This window comes from Tenrec ecaudatus, chromosome 4 (assembly GCF_050624435.1).
Source record: "Tenrec ecaudatus isolate mTenEca1 chromosome 4, mTenEca1.hap1, whole genome shotgun sequence".
Classification (NCBI taxonomy): Eukaryota; Metazoa; Chordata; class Mammalia; order Afrosoricida; family Tenrecidae; genus Tenrec; species Tenrec ecaudatus.
The window spans coordinates 176,979,139-176,999,928 of record NC_134533.1 but is presented as its reverse complement, the minus strand read 5'-3'; the positions used below and the strand labels follow the sequence as shown (position 1 = coordinate 176,999,928).

The 20,790-nt window shown below is 41.3% G+C and overlaps 1 pseudogene; it reads left to right on the top strand.

Annotated features, from left to right (window-relative positions):
* The window catches only part of LOC142446129 (UPF0547 protein C16orf87 homolog), a 34,542-nt pseudogene extending 15,241 nt beyond the window's left edge, over window positions 1–19,301 (top strand).
* Window positions 19,302–20,790: the final 1,489 nt, after the last annotated feature.

Genomic DNA, 20,790 nt, shown 5'->3' with positions numbered 1-20,790 from the left:
CCTTACACAGAATGCTACTGGGTCTCCTGCTTTCTGTGCCTGTCTGTCTAGAGGTAGGTACATTTCCTCCTTCCATAGCCTGGTTTATGCCACTATTTCCAGCAGCAGCAGCAGCAGCCTTGTGATCTTCTCCTGACTGTGAATCTCTGCCCTACATGGTTTTACATAAGATTTATGGACCCTACTACTCTCATCAATAACTGCTGCCTCTGACTCTTGACCAACTTGGGGTTTTCCTCTTTGCATATTTTCAGATAAAGCTGAAATATGATTTGCTCATTTATCTAGCAAGTTCTATGACAAATCCAAAGATTTGACAAAATAAAAAACATTTGGTTTCTCAGAACAGAAAACCAGGTAGGAATTAGAAGGCAAAGGGTTGGGTTGCTTGCTTTCTGTTGTTTCTCCAGAAAGTGACTCATCTTCTTATCGAACTTGACAGCCATTCAAGTGTGGAATTCATTATAATATCTTTTCTTGATTTCTACTCACTCCATTCACTTTGTGAAAATGCAAACAACTTAAAATTGAGTATTAAATTTCTCTGTTTTAATAAGTATTTTTAGCCATTTTATTGGGTGCCGATACAGCTCTTATCACAATCCATACATACATCAACTGTGTAAAGCACATTTGTACATTCATTGCCCTCATCATTCTCTAAACATTTGCTCTCCACTTAAACCCCTGGCATCAGCTCCTCATTTTAACCCCTCCCTCGTCCCTCCCCCCTCCCCTTAATAAGTATTTTGACTATCTGGTGGTTTTCTTCAACCATGGCTTTTGGTGTTCCCCGTGTATCTCCGTCCTCTGTCCTCAACTCTCTTCCTCTTTCCCAGATTAGCCCCTCCCCTAGGTTTCCATCATCACATACAAACACTCACCTCTCATAAACATTCCACAACGCTGATTTTTGTCAATAGCAGTTGAAGTGAGCTTTGACTAGACCTGAGAGTGTCATGATTCATATTTAAAAAAATGATTTGGTTCAAACATTTCACAGTTAATGAGTTCAAAAAGTATCTGGCTGTCCTCAAATCCCTAGGTGATTGGTAAACCAATTTATGCTGTCCAGCTAAGCCTCTTTGTTGTAGGCAAAGTTAGTTCTCTATCTAAAAATCTCACCAAGGCTTTAATGACCTCAGTCACAAGTAGATCTCTTGGCATTAGCACTACATACTTTAAATGTTGGATAATCTAATTGGCCTAATTTCCATCTTATTATGTATATATTTCTCTTGGGCCCATGGAGTCTGAAGGCTAAATATCGAGTGGTACTGAGTGCTGAAGTAATGGACAGTGATTGTCCTAAGTGAACTTGATATATTATATTGGTTTTAGAAGAGGCTGCTTCAAAATATTGCATGTGCCTTGACAAGTAACTGCCTTTTACCATCACCAGTCACTTTATACATCTTTTAGGTCTAATCCTCACACCAAAACTGACACAATTGAGAAAATAAAGCCTTGTTCCAAAGAGAATTTATCAATGGCCCGTGGTCACAGAGCTACTATTACAAAAGTGGAATCTGAACCCAAATGTACAATTCCAAAGTCTATACTATTGTTTTTTATTACAGTAAACATATAAAACAAAAGTGTGCCATTTCACCGTTCTTCACATGTATGATCCAGTGGTTAGTTATATTCAGCATGTTGGTCAACCATCACCATTTCCAAGGTCTCTGCTCTTCCCTCGTGCCATCTTGTCCCTTAGATTCCTCTTGAGTGTGTCTCCCTATTACGTTAGAGTTGAATTCTAGCAAAGTAGAATGTGATGTGGACATTGGACATCCACGTGTGAGGAAGAAGCCTTTAGTAACCTCTTCTGTACCTTGTGACGGTATAGCTTAGGTCATTGTATTGTGAATATTTGTTTATAAATGTGTCCTTTTTCCTGGAGAAGGGAAATAAGTTCCTAGGGGATAGGGGCATGGTCTTACCATCTCTCTTCCCATTGTCTATTATAGTATCAAGGAGCCCTGGTGGCATAGTGGTTACGTATTAGGCTGCTAACTGAAAGAAAGGTCAGCAGTTTGAAACCACCAGCTGCTCCATGAGAGAAAGATGAGGCTTTCTGCTCCCATAAACAGTAAAGTCTTGGGAAAACCACAGTGGCAGTTCCACCCTGTCCTGTAGGATCACTATGAGTCAGAATCTATTCAATGGCATGAGTTTTTAAAATTATTGTTATTAAAGTATCTGGCATACAGTCTTAGTTATATCATGCTTTATGACCGAACGATCAACATGGGTTGCTTTCGATGAAACATACAACTTTCCTCTAGTTCTTTAATGCTTCCTCCCACTGACTATCATGATCCCAATTCTACCTTACAAATTTGGCTAGACCAGAGGATGTACACTGGTACAGATAGCAACTGGAAACACAGGGAATCCAGGACAGATAAACCCCTCAGAAACAATCATGAGAGTAGTGATACCAGGAGGGTAAGGGAAAGGTGGGGTAGCAAGGGGGAATTGCTCACAATGATCTACATATAACCCCATCCCTGGGGGATGGACATCAGAAAAGTGGGTGAAGGGAAACATTGGACAGTGTAAGACATGATAAAATAATAATTTATAAATTATCAAGGGTTCCTGAGGGGGCCGTGTGGAGAGGGAGGGGAAAAAATGAGGAGCTGATACCAAGGGCTCAAGCAGAAAACAAATGTTTTGAGAATGATGAGGGCAACAAATGTACAAATGTGCTTGACACAACAGATGGATGTATAGAGTTGTATGGGCCCCCAATAAAATGATTTTTTTTAATGGGCTGCTTTAAGAAACCGAAGTTTATTTTCCCACTGTTTTCGTAGCTAGAAGTCTGCCAGCAGGGCGCCACATCTAGGGGAAAGTTGTCGCTGTGCTGGCCCAATGGGCTTTTGCTCCTCAGTCTGTCTTCTATCTTCCCCCATCTTTGCTTACTTGCTGAATTAAACTGCTTCTTCATATCTCAAATAAATTGATTTAAGATACTCCCTACTCATCCTGCTGCATTAACATAACAACAACAATTTTTTTAAAAACCCACCTTATTCGCAGATGAGATTATAGCCACAGGGGTTAGGATTGACAACACACAGATTTGGTAGGATAGGACGCAGTTCAATCCCTAACAAGTATTCAGCACTTCACCGGGTTCCTCTTTCTTGATTCAATAATAGTATGACCCTCCTCTGGGAAGTCTTTAGTAACTTAGTCCCCTGGAGCCTCTGTCCTGTGAACTTCATTGTCTGTCTTAATAACTTGGCTCTTTGGTGGAGCTGTTGGTTTGCAGTTTGATCTCCTCTCACTTCCATAAAGAAAAACCACACCGATTGCCTTGGTATTGATTATACTGATTCCTATAGGGCAAAGAAGAACTGCCCCATAGAGTTTGCAAGGCTGTAAACCTTTACCAAAGCCAACGGCCCTATCTTCTCCCTGCAGAACAATTGGAAGCTTTGAACTGCCAACCTTGTGGTTCTCAGCTGAGTGCTTTGCCATGGCACCACCGGGGCTCCTTCTGTCTGAACACACGTGAGGACAGAGACCATGTCTTTTCTGTCTTTAGGTGTCTGGTGCTTTTACGTGGGTTTCTGAGACTATGTTTGATAAATTAATCGTGCACCCTGGCCTGTTGGCTGCTAACTCATCATGGGACATGTTAAGCTCATTTGGGGGGGCTTCCTTACTTATCCACCCATTCAGAAAAGCTTAGTCTAGTGCTACTATATTCTAGACACTGTAGCGTCCAGGAATAGGGGGAAAAAAACAAAAATTAAAGGACATAGTCACAGCTCTAAAAGAAAAGACTACGAAGACAGCCACGTGAGAGTGTGTCAAGGCCACAGTCATGTTCGCAATAAAATAAGGAGCTTGCTAAAGGGTCTCCTAGAGCTCGTCTTAGCCTCTTCTTTAAGCCATGTCTTCTATGGCTGCTGAGTCCTGGTGGCTAGTGCAGTCCCAGCACATGGGAAACATTGGGCTAAACGTTGCTGAATCGATGGGTAAATAGGAGGGGGGAGGTCGAAAAGTTCATGGAATGCAAGGAAAAGATCATGAGACATGTCCACGCACTTTATATATGAGCCCCCAAAGCAGTCTTTCCTGGCCAGGGCAGAATTTCAAACCAGATGGCTCTGAAGCAGACTCACAAATCATCTGCCACCGGCCCGAAGCCACAGGAACCGAAAAACCAGTGCAACAGTGTGGCATTTACAAGCAGGCTGCCTTCGGGGCTGTGGAGGTTGTGGGCTGGGTGCTGAGTAAACACTGGCTGCACTGAAGAGCCATTGTGGGCACTGGTCGTTCTTTCAAGTTCTCTGGGGTCTGAAGTTGATTTGCAGTTGGAGTCACGGCCCCTGCCAAGTTCCCCCTACTTACCCTTTACTCCTTTGCGTGTGTGTCTGTGTGTACCTGCAAATGAATAATGACCGTCCAGGGTGTAGCAGTGAGCAGCTGGCTCCCAATTGTAGAGAATTTTTATTTTGTTTACTTAGAGAGTTTGCACCTAATCTAATGAAAAGTAGGAATGAGCCCTCAGGAAGCCGTTCAGAAGTCCTGGCCCCAAAAGTCCTGCCTTTGCACTAGGCAGGGAGGCAATGCAGGGCAGACAAGGGGCTGTGGTCCTCCCCCTCAGCATCAGTCTTATTTCCAGACTACTTCTGGGGTGATGTTTCAGGAATTCCGAGAAGGTCCCATACTCACAAATTCAGATTGATGACCATGGAGTCAATTCCAACTCTCAGTGATCATATAAAACAGGGTAGAGCTGCCCATGTGGGTTTCTGAGACTGTCACTGTTGGTGGGAGTAGAAAGCCTGTTCTTTCTCCCAATGAATGGCTGGTGGATTCAAACTGCTGACCTTGAGGTTTTAGCAGCCTTATATGTACCCACTGTGCCACGAGAGGTACCAGTGCTACAACCCCACCCCCCCAGCCCTCCCACCCCACCCCAATAACTCCTGAAGCCCTAGGCTTGAATCCTCCTGCTTTCATAGACGACTTTCACCCTTGTTGAAATGCACATGCTTTTGGGAGAGAAAGGATTCAGAAGACCTGTGCTACAGTGGAGCTTCCGTAGCAATATCCAAGGAAGTCTGACACACCATTTCAATGTCTCCAAGCTTGCGTTTCTCCAACCAAAAGAGAGAGATGATAGTGCTGCTTGTCTGAGGCTGGGCTCTCCAGAGAAACAAAACCACTGGAGCATGGATGTATGTATGTATCGTTGATAGACACTCAAAACCAAAGACGCTTATACAAGTATCTGTATGGGGATATATAGACATAGCCACACTCACATATGCTTCACTTGAAAGTTTTTGCTTTTCCAGAAAACCCAACCTAAGACACGCTGCATTACCATGGATATATGTATATGGCATGTGTACGTATCCGAGGCTCCCTTGAGCAACGCTTTTGTAGTCTGAATTTTTCCTGCTAGGCAAGCATTGAGCAACTCGCTCCGAGTTAGTGCACCCAGTGGTGTCACCTGGGAAGGTTCTCTCTGGTCAGAGTAAATTTTTTTTGTAAAAGCAATTTTGTTCAAACCTTGTCTTTTTGTGGTGGCCAATTTAAGAAAACAGCGTGCGGCTATGAAATCTGGCTTTCTGCTGGAGGGAGGGGCTGGGGTGGGCACACTGCAGAACCTGTTGTGATGTTGGACACAGCGTACAAGACAGCACTATGAGGAAAACTCAAGTGTACGAGTGGTGCTCTTGTTTCAGAAAAAGTGAAATGTCAACTGATGGCAAACCTCATTCTGGATGCCTGTCAACTTCCCAAACGGATGAAAATGTTGACAAAATTTATGCACTTGTGCTCAAAGACCGACAATGAACCATTGACGAGATGGGGGAGTTATCTGGACTATATGGAGCTCAGTTCAGCTAATTAAAAAAAATAATTTTATTGGGGGCTCATACAACTCCTGTCACAATCCATAATGCATCAATTGTGTAAACCACATTTGTACATTCATTGCCCTCATCATTCTCAAAACATTTGCTCTCCACTTAAGCCCTTGGCATCAGCTCCTCATTTTTCTCCCTCCCTCCCCAGTCCTCCTTCTTCACGAACCCTTGATAATTTACAAATTATTATTATTATTTTGTCATATATTACACTGTCTGATGTCTCCCTTCACCCACTTTTCTGTTGTCCATACCCCAGGGAGGAGGTCACATGTAGATCCTTGTAATGGGTTCTCCCTTTCCACCCCACCCTGTCTCTATCCTCCCGGTATCATTATCACCACTCTCACCACTGATCCTGAAGGGATCATCTGTCCTGGATTCCCTGTGTTTCCAGTTCCTCTATGTACCAGTGTACATCCTCTGGTACACTAAAGGTTTAATCATGATATGTCTTCCTCAGAGGACTCAGGAGCAGGATGGGGGCTTATTAGGAAAAAGTTTCAAGAAAATTGGGATTAAATTGGTGGGAAAAGACTAAGGATTCTGTGCCAAGGAATCCCCCCCCGCCCCCCATGATGACAATGCGTTCTTCTACAGCAAAGATTGGGAGTCCTTACACCATCCTTTCTACAACCATGATCTAGCCTCTTCAGATGTCGATTTCTTACCCCAAATCAAAGGACAACCATTTGAGTTGCTTGAAGATGTCAACACTGCCATTGGATGGGGTGCAAATCCAAGGGAGTAGAATTGTTCAGGGAAGGGTTAGAGAGATGGAAGTACCACTGCCTTCAGAAGGGTCTAGAGCTGGATGGAAGATTATTGAGAAATAATAGCTTCACATTTGGATACTTTTTAAAACAAAGGTTTATATAATTTGTAGCAATACTCTTTTACTTACATGAGACACATTGAAAAGGCAGAAAAAATAACATAATGATGCTATAATATCACTCATCCAAATGCATATGCTAATTTTGGCTACATCCACGGGTATTATGTATTTTAAAGTGTTGTATTGTGAGCTAGTGAACATTTACAGAGCAGATCGGTTTTCTATGAACAACTGTGCACATTTTGTTTCATTTTATTGACTTCAGCCCTATAACATAATATCACCGCACTTGCTATCTGTCTTTTATGTTTCATTTCCTTCCTTTTCTCCCCCAATGATTTTATTAGCCTGGTTCAATCATGGCCACAATCCGTTTTAGAACATTTTCTTCATTTTTGTGCTCATTATTAGCTCCCCAATCACCCGCTCCTCCAAATTCCACTGCCAAGCTCCCACAGGGCTATTAATCCAGGTCCTGTCTCTATAGATTTACCTATCCTGGATTTCATACATAGAAGAACATTTTAAAATAACAATCAGAGCAAAGTAAAACTGATTTAAAAAACCTCAACCAAAAAGGAAATATTAATAACTAGAATAAATTTAATTGGATCATAAGGGAGATCAAATTTTCACCTACCTGCATCTGCAACAACCCACTTTCCAATGCATTCCGCATGTCACCGACGCCATTCACAGCCTTAGGGCACAGTCAGAGAGAATCGTGTCTTTTCCCTTTTCCTTTAAAAAACAAACAAACTGGAATGGCTTTTGAATGGATCAAAAACCTTAGGCCATAGACCATAGAACAGTGGGACATTGAACCCTGAATTTTCCAGGCACCCAACATACTCCAAAGGTCATCCTAGAGGGATGTGATGTGGAAATTCCATTAGGGGAAGCAAGCTCTACCTCAAATGCTCCTGTAAACTCAAGAACTTAAGTCAGAAATTACATGGAGTGTGAAGAAGCTGTTCCAAGAGTATTGATCTGTCCGTAGTCAGTTTAACATTTACTTACTAATTCAATGTCCTTCTTGCTGTATTAGGACATGTGTTATTCTAGCAGGCATGTGCCTGACATTGTAGGTGAATAGATTGTAAGTTTTGCCTGATCAACTCCCATTGTTTATGCAAATAGTATCCAGTCACATAAGAATTTATTGTGTATAAGTGAATAATCCATGTATCATGATATGTAGTTAGCCTACACTTGTTCAATCTCACTTTCAATTTTAAATTAGTGTCTCAAAATGGTACCACAGGTTAATCAGTGACACTATAAACAAAAGGTCCTTATGGTCCAGAGTGATGATTAATAAGATTCTCTACCATAAATTCACAAGATGTCTCTAAGGGGAACCAGACACAGATAACATAGATTCAGGAGTGGATCTGGGGCTCGCACTTAAGCCTAGCTCCAATCCAAGAACAATTAGTTCTTATGACATGGCCCTGCTCAATACTTGGCCTCATGAAGGAAGCACAGAACATATATGGGCTACAGTAAAAGTGTGGTGAAGAAGTTAGATGGTGCCCGGATATCAGAAAGAATAGCGCCTGGGGTCCTAAAGCTCATTTTTCAGCAAGTAACCAGCTAAGTGAGACATCAAGTAAGCCCACATGGAAGAACACCAACATCCAGGATCCAAGGACTGTAAATTATACCATCTAAATCTGAAGGAAGGTATAATATCAGAGTCTCAATTGTGAGATTCTGGTGTGCGGATGACAGTGGAGGCCCAAAGTACATTTGCTGGGATCTGCACAGGGAATGAGCCTTGGGTGACGTCCTTTTAACCATAATTGAGGGATGGGAACAGCCTGGTTTCAGACAGATGGTAATGGGGAGGCAACTATAATATGTTAAAATTATAAATCTGACTTGAATGGTTAAAACCTTGTCACTTGATCTTCCTTTTGATATACTTTATGCTTGACCTGGTTTTTAATAGTTTCTGTGTTGTTTTTTTCTATGTTGGAATTTGTCTCTGCTGTACTTTGTCATTGCTGGTGGCCTTTTTGACTCTCTGTTATGTGTTCTTCTTCTTCTTGTTTGGTATGGAAGCCCAGGATAGGTGAATCTATAAAGACAATAACCAGAATAAGGGTTCCTGGACTGGAGGTATGATGGGGATGTGGGAGGTAAGGGAAAGCTGATATCAAGGAATTAAAGAAGGAAGCAAATGCTTTGAAATTGATTGTGGTAGCAATTATATAACACTCATTGATAAGACTGAACTATGGAATTGGTGTGCTATCTGGATTAACTCCTAAAAAAATAGTTTGGGGGCGGGGTTGGAGGGGTAACTACAGATGAATAATGAAATTCAGAAAAATCAAGCTGAAATAGGAACACAAAAACCCCAAAACCCATCACCACGGAGTCAATTCTGACTCACAGCAACCCTGTAAGACAAAGTAGAGCTTCACCTGTGGGGTTCTGAGACTATTCGTAGCTATGAGAGCAGGTGGCGTCACCTTTTTCTCATGAAGAACATCCTTGCATCCCTGCTGTGAGTACTACTTGCTCATGATTTACTGATTGTTTGTTTTTTAATGTTTTTTTTATTCTGTTAATTAGAACTTTCCCCCCAATGATTTATTGAGAGATAATTCACATATCATAACTTCAATCATAATTTAAAAGTGTTGAATATATGTCACCACAATCGACTCTAATTCATCCGCCCTCCTCCTGTACTATTTGCTCCCCAATTCCCCTCAACCTCTCCCTCATCCCTAATAAGCTATTGCGTCAATTATTATCTCTATATATCGTCCCTTTTTCTGTTGGCTAGGATTTTGTTGAGAATCTTTGCATCCATGTTTGTGAGGGACATTGGTTTATAACTTTCTTTTTTCATGATATCTGTACTTGGTTAGATGTTAGGATTAGGCTCACTTCAGAAAATAAATTTGGGAGGATTCTATTCTTTTCTATACTTGGGAATAATTTGATTAGAATTGGTATCAGCTCTTCTTGGAATGTCTGTTAGAATTTTCTAGTGAGGCCATCTGCCCCCGTGCTTTTTTCTTTCTGTGGTCTTAAAATAATCTGATCAATTTCTTCTTTGTTTTACGTGTGTTCAAAATTTCTACCTCACGATATATTACTTTAGGTAGGTGATGTGGTTCTAGAAATCGGTTCATTTCTTCTACGTTGGCAAATTTGTTGCAGTATTCTGTGATTGCTTTTGTTTCAGGTAGTTCGATTGTGATGTTGTCCATTTAATTTCTTGTTCATGTTACCTGTCTCGTCTACATTTCCTTTGTTGGATTTTCCAGTGGTTTGGCAATTTTATTAATCCTTTCAAAGTACCAGCATCTGGGTTGTTGATTCTTTCTATTTTTTTTTCTGCTTTATATTTTCTGCTCTAATCACCGTTGTTTGTTTTCCTCTGGTAGGTGTTTTCCAGTTGTTTTAGACATTCGATTAGGGTTTGATTCGGTTTTCTTCTTCTTTTTGGATGTGCATGTTTATTGCTATAAATGCCCTCGGGGCACTACATTTGCTGTGTCACAAAGGTTTTCATATGACGGTTATTCATCTTCTTGTATTTGACTTGCCCCTCCCCTCTGATCTTCCTATTGCTGATTGATACTTATATTGCTCTGTATTCTGAGACAATGCATTGCAGTGTTTTGTTGTTTTAAAACTTATCGAGGTTATTTTACTCTGTATATACCTATGATGTCAAGGTAGTTGATCATACTGTTATTTCTTCTGTCTTTTCTGAGTTTCTCTTTAGTTGTTCTATCCCTTATCAAAAGTGGTGTATTAAAGTCTCCTAGTATTATTGTAGAGTTGTCTATTTCCCTCTTCAATCCTATTATTTGATTTATGTAGTTTGAAGCACCATAATTGACTACTTAGATATTTATCATAGTAATGTTCTCTTGAAAAATTGACCATTTAATCATTATATAATATCCTTCCTTATCTCTTATGTTGCTTTTTCCTTAAATGCTATCTTATCAGAAATCAGCATTACCACTCTAACTTTAAAAAAAATCATTTTATTGGGTGCTCATACAACTCTTGTCACAATCCATACATTCATCAATTGTGTAAAGCGCATTTGTACATTCATTGCCCTCATCATTCTCAAAACATTTGCTCTCCACTTAAGCCCCTGGCATCAGGTCCTCATTTTCCCCCTCTTCCCTCCTCCCCACTCCCTCATGAACCCTTAATAGTTTATAAATTATTATTTTGTAATATCTTACCTTGTCCGACGTCTCCCTTCACCCACTTTTGTGTTGTCCATCCCCCAGGGAGGAGGTCACATGTAGATCCTTGTAATGAGTTCCCTATTTCCAACCCACCCTCCCTCTTCCCTCCCAGTATCACCACTCACACCACTGGTCCTGAAGGGATCATCTGCCCTGGATTCCCTGTGTTTCCAGTTCCTATCTGTACCAGTGTACATCCTCTGGTCTAGTCAGATTTGCAAGGTAGAATTGGGATCATGATGAGGGGGGAGGGGGAAAGAAGCATTTAGGAACTAGAGGAAAGTTGTATTTTTCATCGTTGCTACATCGCACCCTGACTGGCTTGTCTCCTCCCAGAGACCCTTCTGTCAGGGGATGTCCTACAAATGGGCTTTGGGTCTCCACTTCGCACTCCCCCCATCATTCACTATGGTAAGATTTTTTGTTCTGTTGATGCCTGATACCAGATCCTTTCAACACCTCGTGATTCCACAGTCTGGTGTGCTTCTTCCATGTGGGCTTTGTTGCTTCTGAGCTAGATGGCCGCTTGTTTACCTTCAAGCCTTTAAGACTCCAGACGCTATCTCTTTTGATAGCCGGGCACCATCAGCTTTCTTTGCCACATTTGCTTATTCACCCACTTTATCTTCAGCGGCTGTGTCAGGAAAGTGAGTACCATAGAATGCCAATTTAATAGAACAAAGTATTCTTGCACTGAGGGAGTACTTGAGTGGAGGCCCAATCTCCTTCTGCTACCTTAATACTAAACCTATAAATATATGCACTAAGATCTATTTCCCTATCCTCATATATAATTATTTTTGCATATGTATATGTCTTTATCTAGACCTCTATAAATGCCCTTTGCCTCCCAGCTCTTTCCTCTATTTCCTTTGACTTTCCTCCTGTTCCACTATCATGCTCAGTCCCCACCAGAGTTTCCGCAATTCCTCTTGGTTACATTACTCTTGACCATTCCCTACCAGGACTCCCACACCCTCCTCACCTCTGATTTGGATCACTTGTTGTTCCCTTGTCCCTGGGTTTGTTAACACCACTACCTTTCCTTCCACCTCCCCTTCTCCCCTGTCCCTCTGGACCTGTCAGTCCCATTTTTTTTCCCCTTCCAGATTGTTCATTCAGCTATCTTATTTAGACAGACCTACGGAGATAATAACATGCACAAAAACAAGACAGAGCAAAACCAAGCAACAATATACAACAAAACAACAACAACAAACCAATGACAAAAAAAAAACAACAAAAAAGAAAAGCTTATAGTTAGTTCAAGGACTGTTTGTTGGCCTTTAGGAGTGTTTTCCAGTCCAATCTGTTGGGGCACCACATCCTGGCCCCAAAGTCCACCTTCAGCATTCCCTGGGGAATTCACCACTCCATTCCCTTGCTGTTCTGATGGACCCCATTAGTGTTTGGCCTTGGTGTGGTGGGATCAGATCGGCTGCAATTCCCACACTGTGTCTCCGGTGTTGTCCCCTGTAGGGCTATGGGTCAGTGAGGGACGTCATGTCTCATAGTGGGGCCTGCCATGTGGTCCTCTCTGTGGACTGGCTGCTCTAATTGGGAACATCGTTTTGATAGTTAAGGTTTATTGTGCCAACTTAGCCAATGAACACATGTGGAATTTATTGAAGGGCAGAGAGATAAATGACTCGGTGAGCTTCGCCCGTCTGGTCTCTTGCTCTCTGATGGTGGGGCCAATATGTGATTGCCTTAGTTAATTCTCTGCCTCAGCTGGCAAGACTCACTTCCTGTGAGACATCTCTGAGGAGAAGCCACATGGACCTACCTTGATGTAGCTCTGGGTGCTGGAGAAGTCACATGGAGACCCCTGCCAGTACTGAGATGCTTACATTGCCACTAGATTCAAAGACTTTCTACCCACTGGCCTGTGATTGTCCTGCATTTGGTGTCATTGCATGTGTTTTGTGAGTTTGAGGAGGACTTTGTAGATTGATGTCAGACATATGGGATAATGTCGGACTTAGGGGCTTGGACTGGACTGGGTTGGGATGCTTTCTCAATGTACACTTGCCCTTTATATAAAACTCATATAAAATATGAGTGTCTATGAATTTTGTTTCTCTAATCTACCTAGACTAACACAATCGTCCTCACGGCCTGGTGGGCCAGGATGTGCTCCACTCTCTCCTCCTCCCCCTTCAACTGCTCCCGTGTGCTCCGTTATCTTGATACTCTTATCATTTAAGCATGACCTGTGTGCTCCAATCAGATATGTCCCTCTCCCGGAGCTGCAGATTCAATGCCGTCCTTTGAAATAAATTCTTCTGGGGGAGGGACAGAAACCCCACTTAGTAGTTGGGATTTGGGGGCCTGCCCCTCAGAACTCTCCACTGGTTCCCCACTCCAACTCTTTTTTAAAAAACAAACACCATTTTGTCCTTTCAACCTTTGATTTTTAGTCTAGTTTTGTCTTCTTAAATAGAATTATGTTGGGTCCCATTTTCTTATTCATTTTTTACTCTCTGTCTCTTAACTGTTGCATTTAAACTATGTATATGCAGTGAAATCATCGATAGGTATGAATTTGTTGCTATAATTTTGCTACATGTGTTTTTTGTAGTGCTGCTGGTTTCTTTGGACCATCTCGATATCTGTGGTGTGTTCATTTTGTCTTGCATTTTCTTATCATTTTATTTATTGCTGTTGTTCAGTGTTTACTAAGTCTTTATGATTTTCCTCTTTTTTAGGTCGGTTCATTTTCTTTGAGTCCACCGTGTAATTCATTAACTTATCCCCAGGTTTAAAATGGTCGGTTTAATCTTTAAATCTGTTGATTTCCTCTCCATTTGTAAGTGCTGTAACTACATTACTCACACCCCGCCTCTACTTCGTAATGACCTTTGTTTATAAATCAGTATTTCTGGTTGCCTATTTTCAGTCTTATATGTTAGTATTGTAGTTAGTTTCACTTTGAATACTTCCAGATCAGGGTTGACTTCTTGATGGTGTGGTTATACGTGGTAATCTTAAATTATTGTTGGCGGTTGCTGGTTCTGAAGAACTCCTCTGAGTGTTTCTTGTAAGATTAGTCTGGCTTGACAAAGTCATTTAAGTTCTATCAATCTGGAAATGTCTTCAGTTAAATCAACAATTAAGCTGATTCATGTAAAAGTAATCCAATGTATATGTCTATCCGCTTGGGCAGAACTGACTTGGCTTCACAAAGGTAATATGGAAAAGGACAGAGAAGTATTTCGTATTTCTCTCTGTTTCCTACAATGGAGAGCAGAATGCGGCACCCACAAAAATAAGTCAGTTCTGTCACTTGGTAATATTGTGACCATCAGAAAATCATTAAGCTCTTATTTTTTCATTCATTCAATAAAGCGCATATAGATAGGGACATGAGACACTCAGAAGCCTTCTCAGGGAGTGTTCAAGTTAGAAGGAGGTGAAAGGCCAAGTCTAGGGATGAAGCTGGTCATCCCCAGCATCTAGGAGGCTCTAGAGGTAGGTAGCCACCCAAGATTACATAAGGCATTGACAATGCCCGACTAAACCCTACAGAAGGGCATCTCCAGTGCTGGAAAGAATTGCACGATCTGTATCTTGGATTGCTGGGGGTGCCATCTGCTTTCTCAGACCCTGTTTATTTCTTATGCTGTTTATTATAAGGTGGCTGAGCTTGCTTTAATTCATTAGAAGGGATAGGAATTGCTTCGGGACTTTGATTAGAAGCCCATGGTTTTTCATTACCTTATATTTTAAAACAGCATATTTTCCTGTGTACTGGCTTTGGAGAGGGCCCTGCCAAAGAGTCTGTGTAAGAGTCAATGAACAAATAAAAAGATTTCTCTGTAGTTATTTGGACTAGTGTTTTAGGAACTTTATCTCATTTATATGAAAAAAATAAACAATCGGACTTCAGTTTCTCCAGGACCCACAAAAAATGCAGACGATGTGCCCAGAGAAGCCAAAGGGGAAGAAAAGACGGGGAAGAGAGGCTGCTCCCGGCGAACAGAGAACCTTGTGTGAATTGATTAGGTAGTGAGGTTGACCAAATTATCAGGAGGAGATTGGAGAAGCAGCTGAATCTTTTGAAGCACCGAAGAGGGAGAGAGACATGAAAACACACTGTGTTATAAGGACCCCTCATGCCCAAGAAATGGCCTGGCACAACTACACGCTCTTCCTCAAGCACCTTCTGTGCTTACTCCAAATTGCCCTTTTCACCAACATAATTTTATTTTGGAAATGTTTTAATTACACAAATGAAAATAAATGTATTCGCTTTGTAAAAACAAAATATAAACCTATAAAAGCCAAAGTACCCTTCTTTGAGTACCAACTCTAACAAAGGCAAAGCTGTCCTCCTTGGCATACCTATTATTGTGAAATCAGTCAGGAGACAATGAGATAGATCTCTGTGTTTTAATAAAGAGGTTCAAGACATAAATAAAAGAAATTTGATTAATAAACTTTATTATGCTATTTCTGAAAAAATGAAAATACACATTAGATAATGTGATGTATTTTAAATGGATAAAGGGACATGAGTATATACACATATATATTAATCTATATCCTAGATATGTTCATTTCTAGCTACAGTAAGTGAATACATATATCTATAGTTATCCATATGTGGATATCTCTCTCTCTGTGTATCTATACACAGATATAGATATAAAATGAGTGGGAAAAGTTTCGGGATTTTTTCACTTCTGGTAATAGTGAAATCTGATAGCTTTCCTTTTTGGAGGACAACTGCAAAACCTTGGCAATATCTGAAAAGCTTTCATTAAAGACATCAAGGAGCTAATCCCAAAGCCTAGGCTCCAGGAAAGAGAAGACACTTGCTGAGTGAAAAACTAGACGGTGCTGTGACAGCTCATCAGGCAAAGTGGGTGGGAAAAGGGCAAGACTCAGGGAAGATTCCCTTTCTTTGTGTTGGAGTCTCAAGTGTTCCAAACTAGTAATAAAGTTGTATGAGAGCAGGCAGATCTTTGCAGGGATTTCAGATCAGCTTTGAATAAGAAAAGTCACTGGGAAAATAATAAAGTATTGCTTCTAGGATTCTAGTTCATATATGCACGGCTTTATTCCACCCAAACATGTTTCTGTGATCTGTGGATGGCTGCAGACAAGAACTCACAGTAATACACTTTTCTTAGGCCTTTTAGGGTGCCTTCAACATAAGTAAATGAATGAACGGATGAATGAATGAATGAATGAATGAATGTTCAATCAAAACAATGACGTCAGGGATCTGCTGGGCCAGTTAAACTTAAGGCTGAGCAGTCTACTCCGGAGATTATGGTCATTGTTTCTCGGGACTGCAAAGGGGTCATCTTGGCAGAGTTTCTTTAAGGACACAGGAAAGAACTTATCAGGAAGAGGTTTCTAAAAATTGAAAATTGGGCTGCTGAGAAAAAGACCAAGAACGTTGCGCTGAAATGTTTCCCCCCATAATGACAATACACATACCTGCCCATTCTTCAAGGGTAGCAAGGGCTGTCCTGGGAGACTTTCCTTGGGAAGCCTGACCTCATCTATCCTGCAGACCAAATCTTGCTGTTTTTGACTTCTTTTTGTTCCCCAAACTCAAAGAATATTGAAATAGAATACAATTTGAATCTCTAGATGCCAAAACTGTTGTTCTGATGTGGTGTACATTGAAGAGTGCAGACTCTTCCAGGAAAGGGCTAGAAACGTGGAGACACCACCATCAGACGCGTATAGACCTATTGCTGCGGTCGAGGGGAGAGGAGTGTGTCTGCAGTTCCAGCCAAGAAAGTGAGACTCGTCACCCACCCATGCCCCAAGTGTGACCAACAGGTCCTCATGCATGTAAATCATGTCCCTGTGGTTACACACTTATCAGGCAGAAAACTTTTGTTTTCTTATTCCCCCTCGTCCCCCTACCCTTCTGGCATCACCATTCCCACTCCTGGATTCTGTGTGTCATGAGCTCCCATCTCTGTCTATGCCTGTGTACATGTTCCGGCCTAGTCTGAACTGGGAAGCAGCACTGGGGTCATGGTAGTGGGGGGTGAAGAAGCCTCAAGGAACCAGAGGAATACAGTGTGTTTCACCGGTGCTTTACTGCACCCTGGTGACTCATCCCTTCCCTATGGGCCCTCTGTGGGGAGATTGTTCCATTGTCTACAGATGGGCTTTAGATCTCTGCTCCAGCCCCGCTTGTTCTCAACAATATGTTTTTATTATGTGTCTGCTGATGCCTATGACCCAGTCCCTATGACTCTTCATGATGGCACCAGTGGTGTGCTTCTTACATGTGGACTTGTTGCTTCACTGCTGAATGGCGGCTTGTGTAACTTCAAACCTTTAAGATGCCAGATGCTATATCTTTTAATAGCCGGCACCATCTGCCTTTTTCACCACATTTGCGTATGCACCTGTGTTGTCTTCAGCGATTGTGTCAGGAGGGTGAACATCTCAGTATACCAACTGGTTAGAACAAAGTGTTCTTGTATTGAGGGAAGGTATGAGCAGAGACCCAAAGTCCATCCCCTACCTCAGTGTATTGCTGTAGACATATATGTATATGGGCCAATACCTCTATTTTTGTGGATTAATGTAGTTTTGCATATGTACACCGCTATATTTATACCTCTATCCACCGCTTTGCTTCCTTTGAGCTTCCTCTGCAGGCAGACAATGTTTAAAGGCAAGGTTCTCAGAGAAATCGCCACCTTCTACTGAAAATAAGCATGAGGCCAAGTGAAGACGAGCTGAGAGTGTTAGGCAGAGAAGACAGATTCTACAGGAAAGAAGGGCTTATAAAACAGAGAGAGGTAACAGCCATTCCGATCATATCAGATGAGCAAGAGGAAAACATAAAAATTAATCTGCCAAAACAAAGCAAACAAACAACATGAGGAAGAGCAGGAGAAACAGGAAAAGGAAATTGACATCAGCGCTAACCTCTGATGAAAAAGCTTTCTTGTTTTCAGTCACCCTGGCAGAAGCAAATAGAAACACATCAATCAAAGCCTATTTTCTGTTAGTTGCCTGCAGTCTGTTGAAACTTTCTTCAGGATCACATCAGCAAACTCTCACACAGGTATGGACTCAGGAGTGTTCTGAATGCTTGAATCAGGGCCATTCAGGTCCCTTTGCGCCACATGTTGGAAGGAAATCCCTAGACTGTTGGGAATTTCCTTTTTTATGAAGGAGCAGAGAGTGTCTTGTGTTTGGGAGATAAGTGAATGCATTTACCTTTAAAAAATGCTGGTTGGATGTTAAGAGTAAAGGGATTAGGGGCTGGGACGAAGGTATGAAAAATAGGGAAATGAAATACTTAATTTTCAGATTTGTCGCTAGAGATGCAATTCTTTTAAGTATTCTTAAGTAAGAGTGATTTTTCCCCCAGATCCTGCATGCTTCCTCCCCCCAACTACCATGGTCCGAATTCTACCTTGCAGGACTGGATAGGACAGAGATTGTACACTGGTGCATATGAGGGCTGGAGGTACAGGGAATCCAGGGTGGATGATACCTTCAGGACCAAGGGTGTGAGGGACGATGCTGGGAGAGTGGAGGGTGAGTGGGTTGGAAAGGGGGAACTGATTACAAGGATCCACATGTGACCTCCTCCCTGGGAGAGGAACGGCAGAGAAGGGGGCAAGGGAGACTCCGGATAGGGCAAGATATGACAAAATAACTATGTATAAATTACCAGGGGGACATCGGGGAGGGGGGAGTGAGGAGGGAGGGGAAAAAAAAGAGGACCTGATGCAAAGGGCTTAAGTGGAGAGCAAATGCTTTGAGAATGATTGGGGCAGGGAATGTATGGATGTGCTTTATACAATTGATGTATGTATATGTATGGATTGTGATAAGAGTTGTATGAGTCCCTAATAAAATGTAGAAAAAGAAAAGAGAAAAAAAAAGAAAATGATTAGGGCAAAGACTGTACAGATGTGCTTTATACAATTGATGTATGTATATGTATGGATTGTGATAAGAGTTGTATGAGCCCCTAATAAATTGTTAAAAAAAAAAAGAACTACTGTATGCCCCAAATGTGGGCAGTGGTAGGGGTATTAAAATGTTTTACATGCTTTAAAAAAAAAGAGTGATTTTAAAAATCTCTCTTGAGAATAATGATGGCAACATATGTACACATGTGCTTGATACAATTGATGTATGGATTGTTATAAGAGCTACAGGAGCCCTCTATAAAATTATATATATATATATTGCAGATTTTCAGCATTAATCAATCACCATTCATTTACCTTTAATACATTGACAATTGATGTTTTACTGAATGGAAAATTAAGAATATAAACTATACATTTTATTTTTTTTCAGTGTGGAAACCTAAATGGAGCATAGATATATCCAGAAAAATTAGCTCCACATTTTGGTATTTTATTTAGTAAAGATTGTTATGATTTTTTAGCAATACTTTTAGACTTAGCCTCTTAATATGCATCCAGAGAAGTAAATAAAAATCTTCTTTTGAGAAAGAATATATCATCCTGGAAAACAAGTTCTTTGGCAAACAGTTCTGAAAATAAATATCTAACTTAAAATGAAAACCAAACAGAAAGGAATTAAATGAAGAGAAACACAAGACAATAAAGACACACACAAATGAGACACACACAAAAAAACCTAGTTATTGGAACTATTAGACAAAGATTTTCTTTATTTACATTTGGAAGGAGAGGGCAATAGGGTAAGCTAATATTTCTGCATACGAGTTTATGGGTATATGAGACGGTAGCCCAAGAAGGAAATCACTAGTATTGAAATGATCCTGTCCCTTAATGACCCAATAAGACAGAGTGGAACTATTTCACAGGGTTTCAGATGAAAACTTTAAAGTAACTCTTAGATTCAGATATTGCATAGAGACTATGAAAAAGAATAAGATGTAAAGTCTACAACTGAAAATCATGTTGTTGGGTGCCATTGAGTCAGTTCCGACGAATAGCAACCCCGTGTACAACCAACCCAAACACCCCCCCGTGCCCTTGTCACCCTCACAGTCCTTCTTGTTTGAGCCCATTATTGCAGCCACTGTGTCAGTACAAGTTGTCAAGGGTCTTCCTTTTTTTTTCCTGCCCCTCTACTTTATCAAGCATGATGTCCTTCTCCAGGAAGTGGTCTCGCCAAACAGGTCCAAAGTATGTGAGACAACTCTTGCTATACTTGCTTCTAAGTAATCTAAGAGGCATTGTGTGAGTCTGGGTAGACTAGAGAAACAAATTCATAAACACGCATATGTTTATAAGGGAGAGGTTTATACAAGCGGAATTGAACATTAAGAAAACATCCCAACCCAGTCCAGTCCAAGGCCATAAGTCTGATATTAGCACATATGTCTGATACCAGTCTATAAAGTCCTCTTCAGATTCACGAAACACATGCAGTGAGCCAGATGCAGGATGATCACTAGCCAGTGGGTAGAAAGTCTTTGGGTCCAGTGGCGTTATAAGCATCTCAGCACTGGCAGGGGTCTCTCTGTGGCTTCTCCGGCTTCCAAGGTCTGGTTGCCTCCAGGTGGCTTGTCTTCTGCAATGTCTCCCAGGGAGTCAACCGAGAGATAGTATCTTCCGCCTCCAAGGAGGAAGTACCAGATTTCCCAGAATTCTCAGAAAGCCATGCCCACACAAAAGTCTCATTGGCTATCTGCAGACTGACAGCCTAGACTCCACCCCTATGCTCTAATCCTTAAACTGACCCCAGATTAAGTGACTACCGCAGGCATTATGGTTGTACTTCTTCCAAGACAAATTTGTTTGTTCTTCTGGCAGCCCATGATAGCATCACTATTCTTCACCAGCACCACAATTCGTCCTCATTGTTTCTTCTTCAG